This window comes from Epinephelus lanceolatus, chromosome 3 (genome assembly GCF_041903045.1).
Source record: "Epinephelus lanceolatus isolate andai-2023 chromosome 3, ASM4190304v1, whole genome shotgun sequence".
Classification (NCBI taxonomy): Eukaryota; Metazoa; Chordata; class Actinopteri; order Perciformes; family Serranidae; genus Epinephelus; species Epinephelus lanceolatus.
In genome coordinates this window covers 17,894,371-17,906,470 of record NC_135736.1, presented here as the reverse complement: position 1 = coordinate 17,906,470, position 12,100 = coordinate 17,894,371, and the positions used below count along the sequence as shown (strand labels likewise).

The window sequence follows — 12,100 nt, the reverse complement described above, 5'->3', positions numbered from 1 at the left end:
ATCTGTCATCATTACTGTCATCTTGATGATGAGAAAAGAGTGGCTCGAACACACCATGTGTCCACGTTCTTTTCTGTCAGTGAAACATAAACTTTGATACTGATCTGATGTGAGAGAGGCTGAGATGAATGGATATTTTTAACACGCTTGCGGTCCTGGAGAACAGGTTTTTAAAGAGGTTGACCTGATCATACCTTTGCAGGTTTGGATGGTTGAACTGTTTTTCCATTTACTTGCAAGTGTTGGCACTAGATGGCCTTAACTTGCCATTCATATGATGCATATTAACACACTGATGACTTAACAGTTGACATATACATATATTACTAATGTGCAATAAAGAAAAATGTCACCTGAGTAAAAACAGTATAGGGTTATTTTTTTCTTACAGATTGTATTTGTGTTAAAAGAAACAATGGCTGAGGTAAAACTCACACACACATCTTTACACCAGTAGACTTAAGAATCAATGATCAGTGGCATTACCTTTATGAAAACATTCAACACAGAAGAAAAACAATGGCGCAGAGAAGAATCATTATGATTTTTGTCGCCTTCTTTAAGCTAAGTGCTGTTCCTGCATCTGACCTCATCAGGTTGTGCACCAGCACCCTTAGGGCAAGGCAAGGGTGCTTTATTCATAAACATGCACATTTCACTCCAAGGAAACGCAATGTCCAAACCAAAAGGGACATAAAAACATTGAACAAACAACACTATGGCATTACAATGAAGATAATAATAAACTAGAACCACCGCCTCGCTGTTGTGTGCCTCCACCAACCACTCAGGTTGCAGTTACAGTTTACATCCATGTCTGTCCAGACTCTTATGTAGCCACGGCTGTTAACAAAGCTTCAAATACAGATGTTGCTGCAAAAAAGCTACAAATTCTAAAACGTGGATGCGTCACACACATCTTCAACCTGGCAGCACAGAAGATCTGTACACTCAGCACAGTATCAAGTTGGACACCCGAGATTAGTGTCACGAATTCAGTATCTGACCAAATGTCTCAGATATGATGCTGAATATAGGCCAGAAAAGTGTTTTTGCAGAATGTTATGATGTCACAATGAAGCTGACCTTTGACCTTTTGGATATAAAATGTCATCACTTCATAATTTTTTCCTACTAAACATTTGTGTGAAAGTTTGTCATAACTAGCGCATAAATTCATGAGTTATGGCCTAACAGTGACCTATGGCCACAAAATCTGAATCAGTTCATCCTTGAATCCAGGTGTACGTTTGTGCCAAACCCTCCAAGGTGCTCTTGAGATATTGTGTTCTTGAGAATGGGATGGACAGACTTAAAGACACACTAACGCTGTTCATAGGCCTGAGAATACAGGAAGGCTTTGAGCTTAGTTTTTTGTGATTGACATTTTATTGAATTTTAAAAAGGCGTAGGAATATAAACAAACAGACAACGTGTACACATGTGACTTAACACAGAAGGTTAAGACATTTACATAGAACAAAATACTGTATTCATTTTTAAAAATAAAAATAAAACACATAAAAAGTAGGAGTGAAATTCAGGTAGAAAAAAGACAGTGTTGTAAGTGGAACCAGGTGAGCAAAAGCGTGTGTGTGTGTGTGTGTGTGTGTGTGTGTGTATACACGTGGAAGGAAGCTAACCCATATGTTTGCCTGTAAGGGCCATTCATTTAGTCAAGAAATCTCTCCTATTTCAAATAATAACTTTCTATTCTGCCCAGCAGTGAGAAGGATATCCATTCATATACTGCCATCTTAGCAAGCAGGTTATGCCACTCTGTGATTGATGGTGCTTGAGCTGACTTCCATTGTTGAACGAGCCATCTCCTACCGAACCTGATAGTTGTCTGGATCCATTCAGTACAGACAGAGGAAATAGTGTCTTTCACTGTAGACAGGTCCCACAACAGAAATAAACCAATGCAAAAGGTGACTCCTGGCTGTGAATTCTCTGGATGCAATCATGAACTGATGTCTGAAAGTCACATTCTTTGGGGCAATCCCAGAGGACATGAGTTAACGTACTCTAGTCGTGGCATTTCCAGCACCCTGGATCACCTTTAATCTTTGCCCCATACAATCTATAGGACATCCAATTAAACTTTGTGCTTTGTGTTCATCAGGCAAAGCATTTGAGAGGGCAGCTCTTTACCAGCTCATGATGTTGTTCTGTTATTCAGAGGTGTCTGATAGGAGCATTGTCAGTGAGCAGGTCAGAAATAAACTAAGAAGTTAAACCATGTACTGCCTTAAAAACCAATAGGATGAATTTACAGTAATGTCTTTGTTGTATGGGAAGCCAATAAAGTGATTTGTGATGGTAAGAGCTCTGGCAGCTGAAGGCCACTAGATGGAGGCAGTGCAGCATATTTGTATGAGTCAGTTGCTATTTACTTGGATGCTAAACTGTTGTATGAGTCTCAAATGGTTCAGTCTTTGCACAAAAAGCAGTCTTTACATCACAATCAGGGTTAGTGCTTGCTTTATACTGGCAGACATACAGATACAGACAACAGAGATAAAAGCAGATTGAAAGGACCTTTACAATGAGTAAACACTGCTTATTAATGTGTAACCTGGTGGATAGTGGTATTATAACAAGCTATATATTCTGACATGTTTGCATGCAGCATTAAGTAAATGATAGAGTGTCAAGTGTAGCCTTTAAATTGTAAATCAAAATATACTTCGAGATAGATTTACACCAGTTAAAAACCTGTATAATGACACATGTCCCTTGCTGGGTCTGCTGAAGAAGACAGTCTACGCTCTTTCTGTCTAAACTGGGACACACATTAATAATATACATCAACAACAGGCCCGGCTGAGTCACGTGCGCGCCATCTCAAGCAAGGGAATCGCGAAAAAATGCGCCCGTTGAAGTGAATGACGTTCCACTTCCTGCCACATTGTGAGCCAGCGTTTCCGCTTTAGCCGGCTTACTAGATCTCCACAGCATGTGTGTGCTGCCTGCTCAGCCTGCAGGGAGCGGGTTAACTGCAGCGTGTTGATTGAGCGTCAGTGAAAGTGCTCGGACACGTCGTGCTCACCCATTGAATTCAAACCGTGGAAACAGCGTCAGAACAGTCCCGGGGACACTCGTATTGGTGCAGGTCGACTGTCAGCTGCTGACCCGGGGGACAGCGGTGAGACACACATAAGGTCTGTGGATGATTTGATTCATATATTAGATAATTTTGATAGAATAACACGGGCGGTATGCGTTGTTTCGTAGTTGTATATCCTTGCAGTGCCTGTCTAAAGATGTTTACTGGTGTTACTGGCTGTGACACAAGTTTATGTCCATTAACTTTAAGATGTTTGTCCAGCATCTGGTGACAATGTGCAGCCTTGTCCACACTTAGTTATCCAATCAGCCGTTAGACTACCTTGTTTACTACCTTGTTTACTAAATATCCTACTGCATGAGTTGCTCTTGTGTTTGATATTTAGGCACACTGCAGAAAGTTCTGTAGGTGTGTTTAATGTAGCTGCCATATTCTATTATAGGTGTGTATATATATATTTCAGGTTTGACGGCACATATAGCTATTTCTAATATGCCCAGGTTTTGCAGTGCTCTTTATTATGGAGGGAGGTCAAAGGTCAGGGTCAGTGAAAGTACAGCACCTCCTGCAGCTCACACTGATTCACTCACTACATTTCCAGCCTTTATATTGATACCACAAGGTATGTACTAACTTGTGGTGTTAAAGTGAGAAGTAAGCACACTAGCATACCATTTTCACAAATGTTAATGGGATACATAGTGATTAAGAAAACCTCTCTAAAGCCTCGACATGTAGATTTTTTAAACCTGTGTATAGCATATTCATCACATTATTCTGAGGAAAAAGTGGACTGCACTTGTACAGCGTCTTTCTGGTCTTCTGACCACTCAAAGCGCTTTAACACTACTGAGTCACATTCACACAATGATGGCAGAGGCTACCATACAAGGTGCCACCTGCTACTCAGTAACCATTCACATGCACTCACACACAGCGGGAGCAATATGGGGTTCAGCGTCTTGCCCAAGGATACTTCAACATGCAGACTGGAGGAGGCAGTAATCAAACCGCCGATCTTCTGATTAGTAGACGATCCACTTTAACTCTGAGCCACAGTCGCCTAAAGCTTAAATCAACACACCAAACTAGTAACCCTTGGGTACATGAAAGGAAGCTTTGCTTTTTGTAGTCTGACGTTGTGGTAGCGTTAGCTATTTTCTCCATGACAAGATCAGGGTGAAGACAAATCGGGTGGTTATGCATGTTCGCTGTGTTGCCCATGTACTTTGCTTTCATTAGACAGCTCTTGCACATCTCGTAGACTTTATCGATTTTGTTTATCCCATCTGTATTCTGAAAGCCAAAGTGGGCCCAGACTTTCGACTTGAAAGATGGTTATGCCTCTCTGATTTGTTTTCCCCCGCTGTCCTTACTGTATGCCATTCCCCCCTGTGAGTTTCCTTTTCACAAGCAAGTTAACGTCTGTTTACTTTGCCTTCATTCATTTGATAAGCGCCACTGTGAGGAGTCATGGAGTGGTGACTGTGCTACGTTAAATTGGCAGGGGAATCTGTTAACAGTGCCTGCATGTTTAGATTAAAAACAAAGTATGGCAGGAGAAAATAATACAATATATTCTACTATTGATTAAAGCTTTTGCCAAGTTAAAGAGGTTACCTGGTGGTGCTGTCTTTTCACCCTCTGTTCGATGACCTTTCGCCTGCAGATAAGACACCTCAGGTATAAGTGTTAACGTGTTTATTCAGAGTAATAGTGACTCTCACTTACCACGGGTTTGCATGCAGCCCCATTGCCATCCCTCTCCTCCCTCCTCATATTGCAAATTACCAGCAAGCGCCTCCTTAACACCTCTGGCTCTAGATATTTCTTGACCTGTAATGACTCACTGAGGATATCCATTTCCACACCAAAGTCTGGCCATCTGAACTTAAAAAGGACCCAGACAAATATGATAATTGTCTCCAAATGGCCTGAGCTCTGACATACTTAATTTTTCATTTTTGTTTCTTTTTTTCCCCTTCTTTTATTTTGCTCAGCAGAGCCCTCTGAAAAGCTGTGAATGTTCACCATATGGAGCTGAAATCTAAAACGGTATTCCCCTCGTTCTCTGATGGACTCTGATAGAGGGGGGGCCCGTTCAGAACCCTTCAGGGAGCTTCTACAAGTGAGATATTTAACCCAGAGCCAATGACGGAATAGATAGACTATGCAAACATACCCCATATTTATTTTTCCTTCACCTCCGCACATCCTCTTTGATGTAAACTCTATTTTGCAGTGTTTCGCGAGCTTCTCATGAATATTGCAGTTGCTTGGGACTTAAGGGAGGCAAGACAGTGAGGCTTCTAGCCAGTCTTAGCTGAGTCAAGTAGAGGCATATTACCCACTTATGAAGCTTGAAATGAAAGTTGCTTTTAATATGAAAACTTATTAAGCATCAATTCTGCAAAATCTAATTACACCGTCATGTCTCTATAATTTGATTCCAACCTTTTTCTAAATAATTGCTGATAATTTTGTCTTTACGCAGCTTGAAACTGCTCATTACACGTCCATCAGATTCCCTCATTAGTCCAACTGTTTTGAAGCCATTTAATTACACTCATCTCCATTTTCTCCACAAATGTGTGTTATTTTGTTTGAGTACACTTGGCTTCCTTTAAAGCCTTTAAAGGGGAATTACACCCATTTTCAAAATTAATTCACGTTATTCTTATGATTCAAGACAGTTCAAAAATAGTAGATGGAATGAACAACTCCAAAAATTGTGTTTGAGTGCTAAAACTCAAATTTGTGATGTCATCAAGTATAAAGTCTGGAACTGCTCCAAAGACAATGATTTGGGACAGATTTTACAGGTGCCACTGAGAGCACCCGGCAAACTTGTTTATTTCTGTTGTAATTTTTAACCGTAAATGCAATGTTTGAAGATATATACACTAGTTAGACACAGTAATTGCAAAATCAGTCATTTCATTAATTCATTTGCAAAATCAGTCTCGCTTTCATTGTGAAACTTCATACCCTGAAACTTCACAAGTTTCAGACTCACTTCTCTGGTTTCTGGCTTTGAGAGAAAGTAGCTCATGTTAACTAATACTGATTGAACTTTTTTAAGGCCATGGAAATAACAAATTGGAATTCTTACTTTAGGTGATGTTCCCTCTTTAAAGCCAGTCTCTCACTCCATATGGATAAATACTTAAATGTCATGCAGTTTAGTTGCTCTGCCCACATGGTTTTCCAACACACTCAGCATCTATAAAACTGTGTCGCACAACTGCTTTAGAGGAGGAGGTGTGTCACTAGCTTGCTAAAGAATGTGTTTGTGACACTAGTGATTTAATTAAACTGTGGTGTTATTTGTGTTGGTTATGGGACATTTGGGTGTATTGACAATAGTGATGAGTACATGAGAGCCGTGCAGCTGTCTCAAAATAATACACCAGCCAATGAGGAGGTGGTGTTCTCCATGTCCATATTGTATTTGTAGCCTAGGCTTATAGTGATTATCTCTACGGTACTCATAGAATAACATTGACAGTGCTAAGCTGAGGGAAATCTTTTGTCTCAACACATCTGCAGCAGTCGCTCTGTCTGAGCTGCTCGCTCTTGTTTATTTTCTCTGCCCTAATGAATGGCTTTATAATAACCCCAGGCAGCTCGGCAAATCTTAAGATCCACGCAGAGACACAGGAAGTTCAGCATCCACCGTGGCGGGGGAATGGACAGACAGCCTCACAGATTAATAACAGTGTGGCAGTGACCGGTTGAGTGGGCGCAGTCTACAGGGACTGTTAATGAGGTGTGTCCATAGTAAGACTTGATTGCTTGGGAGTGTTTTGGTGGAAACAGGAACTGAAGAGCGTGGAGGCAGAAAATATTTGATGAATGCAGTTCTTTTTTTGTCCTTTATGAGTGACAGGTGTGGAGAAGATGAGGTGCATACATGGTACAGCTTCTTCAGTTATTATCTGGTCTTGATACCTACTGCAAACTTCAATAAAAGTTTTTGCGCAGTATTCTTTTTACTGCGTCGCACCCCAGAAAAGAAAAAAAAAAGTGTGTGTGTGTGTGTGTGTGTGTGTGTGTGTGTGTTAGTGAGCCTGAAGCCATTTAAAATGCACACGGCCCAGTGAATTTGAACCTGTCCAGAGGACATAGATGACTTCATCATTACCTCACCCTGCTCTGCTAGAGGACTTATCAAAAACATGTGGCTCCACTCTCCCTCCACACTGCAAAGTGATTGAGTCTTGGACTCCAATGTTTTTCCTTTGTTAGGGGACATGTGTGTTTGTGCGTAAGAAGGCTTCATTTTATTATCTTGGATTTTCTTCTCTCTCTGGGTTTTGACTTCATCTGTCATTCATTTGGCTTGTTTCAGTGTGTAGCTCTGGGTTTGGTCAGACTGAGTTGGACAGGCTTATAGACGACACCATGCCTGAGCATCTGAGCTCGTGTGTACGTGTCCGTTCCGCCCAATGAAACCAGAGGAAAAACATAATGGGGATAACATTTTATTGGCCATATTATTACACAACAATACTATACAGTGCTTTAAAGGAATAGTTCGACATTTTAGGAAATATGCTCATTTGCCTTGCTTCTGAGAGTCAGAGGACAAGATTGATATCACACTCAGAGGGTGTGTTTCACCAAAAATTAAAAGAAACACCAAAAATTAAAAGAAATCATCAAATATTACAAGAGTTTTTACTCTTGAGGGTGAAAACGTTGGTGTACTGATAAAAGGTAAATGCAACAAAGTGTTGGATTCAGCAAATAAATGATGAGTTATAGTTACCATCACTGCATGGGCCACTACAAGCTCTCTTTGTCTGTTTTTGTCTCAGTGAACCAACTCCCAATATTCACATAACCGTAGTGGACAGAAAAGCACGTAAAATTTGCATTTTCTTTTACACATTTCTTAAAAATTTGGTTTGTTTGCTCTACATTTTAATGGAAACCTGAGTAAGAGAGGGGTATGGAATTGATTGGGAGGCAAGACGGTGATCCTCAATTGTGGGATCAATAAAGGTGTATCTTATCTTATCGTATCGTATCGTATCAGGTATTTCCCAAAGTGTCCAACTGTTTCTTTAAACTTAAAGGTTTAAAGGCTGTAGCTGGCGAGCTAACACGCTAGACAGTGAAAATGCTAGCACTAGCGCTTTGAGCTTCTTTCGCTTTTCTCTCTATTGTGCGGTTCACTCTCCCCTGGCGTTTTCCAGATTGTCATGTAATAATTTCATTCAGTAAAGAGGGACAAAAGCTCTCTGAACCAAAGATTTTCTAACCGCTCGGTAGTTAACATGTAGCTAGTTTGTTAGCTAGTTTGCTAATTGGACAATATCTGTGCAGAGTTTGTTCAGACATTGGACATATCATAGTAGGAAAAGCACAGGTGAAACTGTAACATCAACGATAGCTCATTAAGTGTCCCAGGAAGGTGTTCCAGTGAGCCAGCATGGACAATACCAGGAATGCAGCCATCATTAGTGTGATTATACACCTGTTCTTTTCCTACTATGACATGTCAAAATGGCTGCTGTGAAAAAGGTCTGTTGTCTGAAAACCATTCCTCTTTTGTTGTGGAGCAGATTATACTCTGTCAGAGGAGGTTAACAAAAACTGGACGGTACAACACAGCTAATGAGCTTCAATAGCTTCCTTTCACTGTCCCTTTAAGGGGGCAACACTGTCAAAATGGCTCACTTTTGCTTAATGGCGCAAATTTGCACGTAAAGGTTTAAATGCAGTTGAGCTGAGTGCAGATTTCCTTCACCCCCATGAGCGATTTTATGGAATTTAATTAATTTCAGTGCAAAATTTTGCCATTTTTAAAGCAGATGTGAACAGACCCTTTTTTAAATGAAAAATGTAGAAAAAAAGCACCATTTTAGATGATTTTGTTGATATATGCGGACATGCATGGTTGCTGTTTACGCTTGTTTGTGTAGTTGGATCAGCTCTGGTTGAGATACTGATTCTTTCAGGATGTGGGTGATCTTGATAAACTCGCGCCAAGCTGCACTCCTGATCTGCAGTGTTTTATTTTTAATGCTCTGAAGGAGTCAGTCTCTTATTTCATACTATTGTGCACCCACAGTCAGGGTGTTGTTTGAAGTGTTGCATGTGTGGGCCGAGTGTTTAGATTCCACAGTTGTTTGGTCGCCAAAGCCAAAGGTCCCAGCGGGGCGGGGTTAGAATAACCTTATTATACACTTGTGGGTGGATGAATTACTGAAAGCATCCGGCCTGACGTGGAGCACAGCTGATTTCTGTCCAGCTCGGAGGACGTGTGTACTTCCACACGTGCATCCATATGCCATCACTTTGGATATGCATGTGTTTGCATGTGTGTTGATATACAAGTGTTTATTTAGCATCAGGTACATAAGATGTTTATGTTTACACAGGCCGCTCTATGTTTGTGTGTGAGGGGGCAGTCCCTGGCAGGGCGTCAACTCCGGTCAGCAGTGGGTCTTCCCAGCACAGCGAGAAAGCGTTTGCATAGATATTAGAGTGGCGTAACCACAGTAACGAGGTCAGCCTCCGACCATGGGAGAAGAGGAGGTGCCAAGTTTGGGGCTAAATGAGCTTTTGAAGCAGACAACGGCTCCTTTGATCCCCGTGGTCGTCACCTTATTAAAGTGTCTCTTTGTGGGTCAAGCATTTGAGATCATGGAAGCTTGAGGCTGACATGGGAATGTCGACTCCACAAGACGATTGGACTTTGAATCATCTGGAGTGTTCATCATGAACAATGAGACCTAATATTTGATGTTTTACTGTCGTTATCCAGTTGTTGAGTTTGTAAACTTGTTATGATTTTATCAACCAGGACAATCGCTGAATTCTTCCTGTGTGATATGAGATCCATAAAGTCTTGGATCCTTATTTAACCATCAATCTTAATTGTCGATTTTATTGTTGATGACAAATGAAAAGCTGCCATTGTGAGCAGAGAATGGCACTGACTTGGTATGCTGCTTTGCCTGGGCTGCTCGCCAGTCATGTGAGTGAGTGTGCAGCCACTGTTTGTGGAGGAAGGGGGGGTGGGCACCTCGCCCATTACTCTGCCCCGAGGGTCCGCATTAATATGGAGATTAGGAATCTTCCAGGTCACTTAATCGACTCAATTAACTGACTGTCATTTTGCATATTTACTGGCAAAGGAAAGAAATACTAGAATGTACAGTGATGTACAGCCATTAGGGTTTGTATTCATTAACCAGGGTGAATCCATTCATGTGAGGTTCAGTATGGCTCAGTGTGTGTGTGTTTGTGATCTCGGCCACGTGAGGAGCTTGTATGGATGCCTTCATTACGGGTGTTGATCCCCTCGCTGTGTGGGGATCTGGAGAGGATGCACTGTCTCTATTTCTGATTGTGATGGAAAGCTCAAATTGCACATGTGTACAATGTGTTTGTGTGTGTGTGTGTGTGTGTGTGTGCGCGCGCGCGCGAGTGCACCAAATCTGAATCCATGATATTGCCTGGTGTTTTTCTTCCTCTTCTCCTCTCTTCTCTCTATTGAGCCATGTTTCTCTGCTGTTTTATTACCCTGCTATAAAAGTCCTACAGAGCAACATAACTCTTATATACACACACACATACACACACACACACACACACACACACACACACACACATAAAACCTCACACAGTCTCAGCCCTGAATCCAGTGGTGACATTCAGCTCAGTCGGCCCTGCTTTTGTTCATTCTGTCATCATTGTATAGAACGATATATCACTCCGTAACTGACCTTCTGTGTAATTACTCTCACTGGTTGCAATGTGTTTTCTAAAAGGACACTGGATTTTAAATTCTTACCAACCATTAACACAGCATGTTGATGTCATGTACTGTGTAGGTGAAAAGCATTCTGGGTGACGAAATAAAATGCTATTGCACTTGTTGCACCGGTTACTGTCTCGGTTAGATGACCACCAGCTGGTTAATTTGGGGATTCCTGAACACAGCATTGGTTTATGTCATGTTTAACCACTGTATTTGAATGTGGATGCATTTAGTGGTTGTTGTTGTTTGACTGAGGTATTGTGGCAGTGAAACAGCTGAATGATATCACCTAAAATCTACATCAGGTTTAACCTCAGTACCAAGCATTAGTACATGTATTTGCTTTTTGACCGATTAAAGACAGGCAACTGTTAGCCGATTAGCTGGTCGAACTTCTTCGTAAATATCAGTGGTTGTTGTCGCTACTGTCACTTAATATACATTTATTTTACTGCTGTAAATTGCACTATGACTCAATTTTCAGTTGGTAAAGATTCATGATATCAGTAATTTATTGTCCAGCTGACAGACAGTCTTGTGGATGAGCTGTAAAAGCTAAATGGCTAAACATTTATATTATTTTAGGGCAGCAACTAGTGATTTTTTTCATAATTGATTCATTGATTCAATCTTTTGGGCTATAACTTTAGAAAACAGTGGAAAACGCCCATAACGGTAACCTAGAACACAAGATGACATCATTAAATGTCTTGTTTCGTTTGACCAACAGTCCAAAATCAATAAATATTCAATTTACTACAATGTTAACCCAAGAAAAGCAGCAAATTTGAGAACTTGAAACCATTAAATCTTTGGCATTTTTGCTGTAAAATAGTAATAGTAATGCTGCAGGTCTTCATTCATGTAAGCTTATTCAACTTGGGGAACACAGGGATCTAGTGGAAACCACAATTGAATCCAGTAAATTAAATCTATGTGTTTTTCTAAGTGCATATTTGAACTCTTTTTGGCCTCATGCGTCCAGGAAACATGCTTTATTGCCTCTGACCAAACAGCTATGTTTACCACATCTGTTTCAGCAGGCACACCCATGCTTCGGTTCCTGTTTGTGGACACACACACACACAAATACACACACACACACCGTGGTATTGTCACATCACACACGGTGACAAATCATGGTTGGCAGCACTGAGTTTAGCTGTACTGTGCTGTCCTCCTCTGTTGTCTCGTCTCTAACTGGGTCAGCTTGTGTACTAAATGATGTGTCTCCTCTCCGCTGCCACTGAACTAAA

The 12,100-nt window shown here is 41.0% G+C and overlaps 1 protein-coding gene across 3 annotated transcripts in view; it reads left to right on the top strand.

The window, feature by feature from the left end:
- The first annotated feature begins 2,905 nt into the window (after positions 1 to 2,905).
- The window catches only part of add3a (adducin 3 (gamma) a), a 133,143-nt gene continuing 123,948 nt past the window's right edge, over positions 2,906 to 12,100 (top strand). For 2 of the 3 annotated variants that reach the window (XM_078166026.1, XM_033625321.2), the window contains exon 1: positions 2,906 to 3,164. The gene's annotated coding sequence lies outside the window, so the exon portion shown is untranslated. The remainder of the gene's footprint in view (positions 3,165 to 12,100) is intronic. The other variant, XM_078166020.1, reaches the window with a different exon arrangement.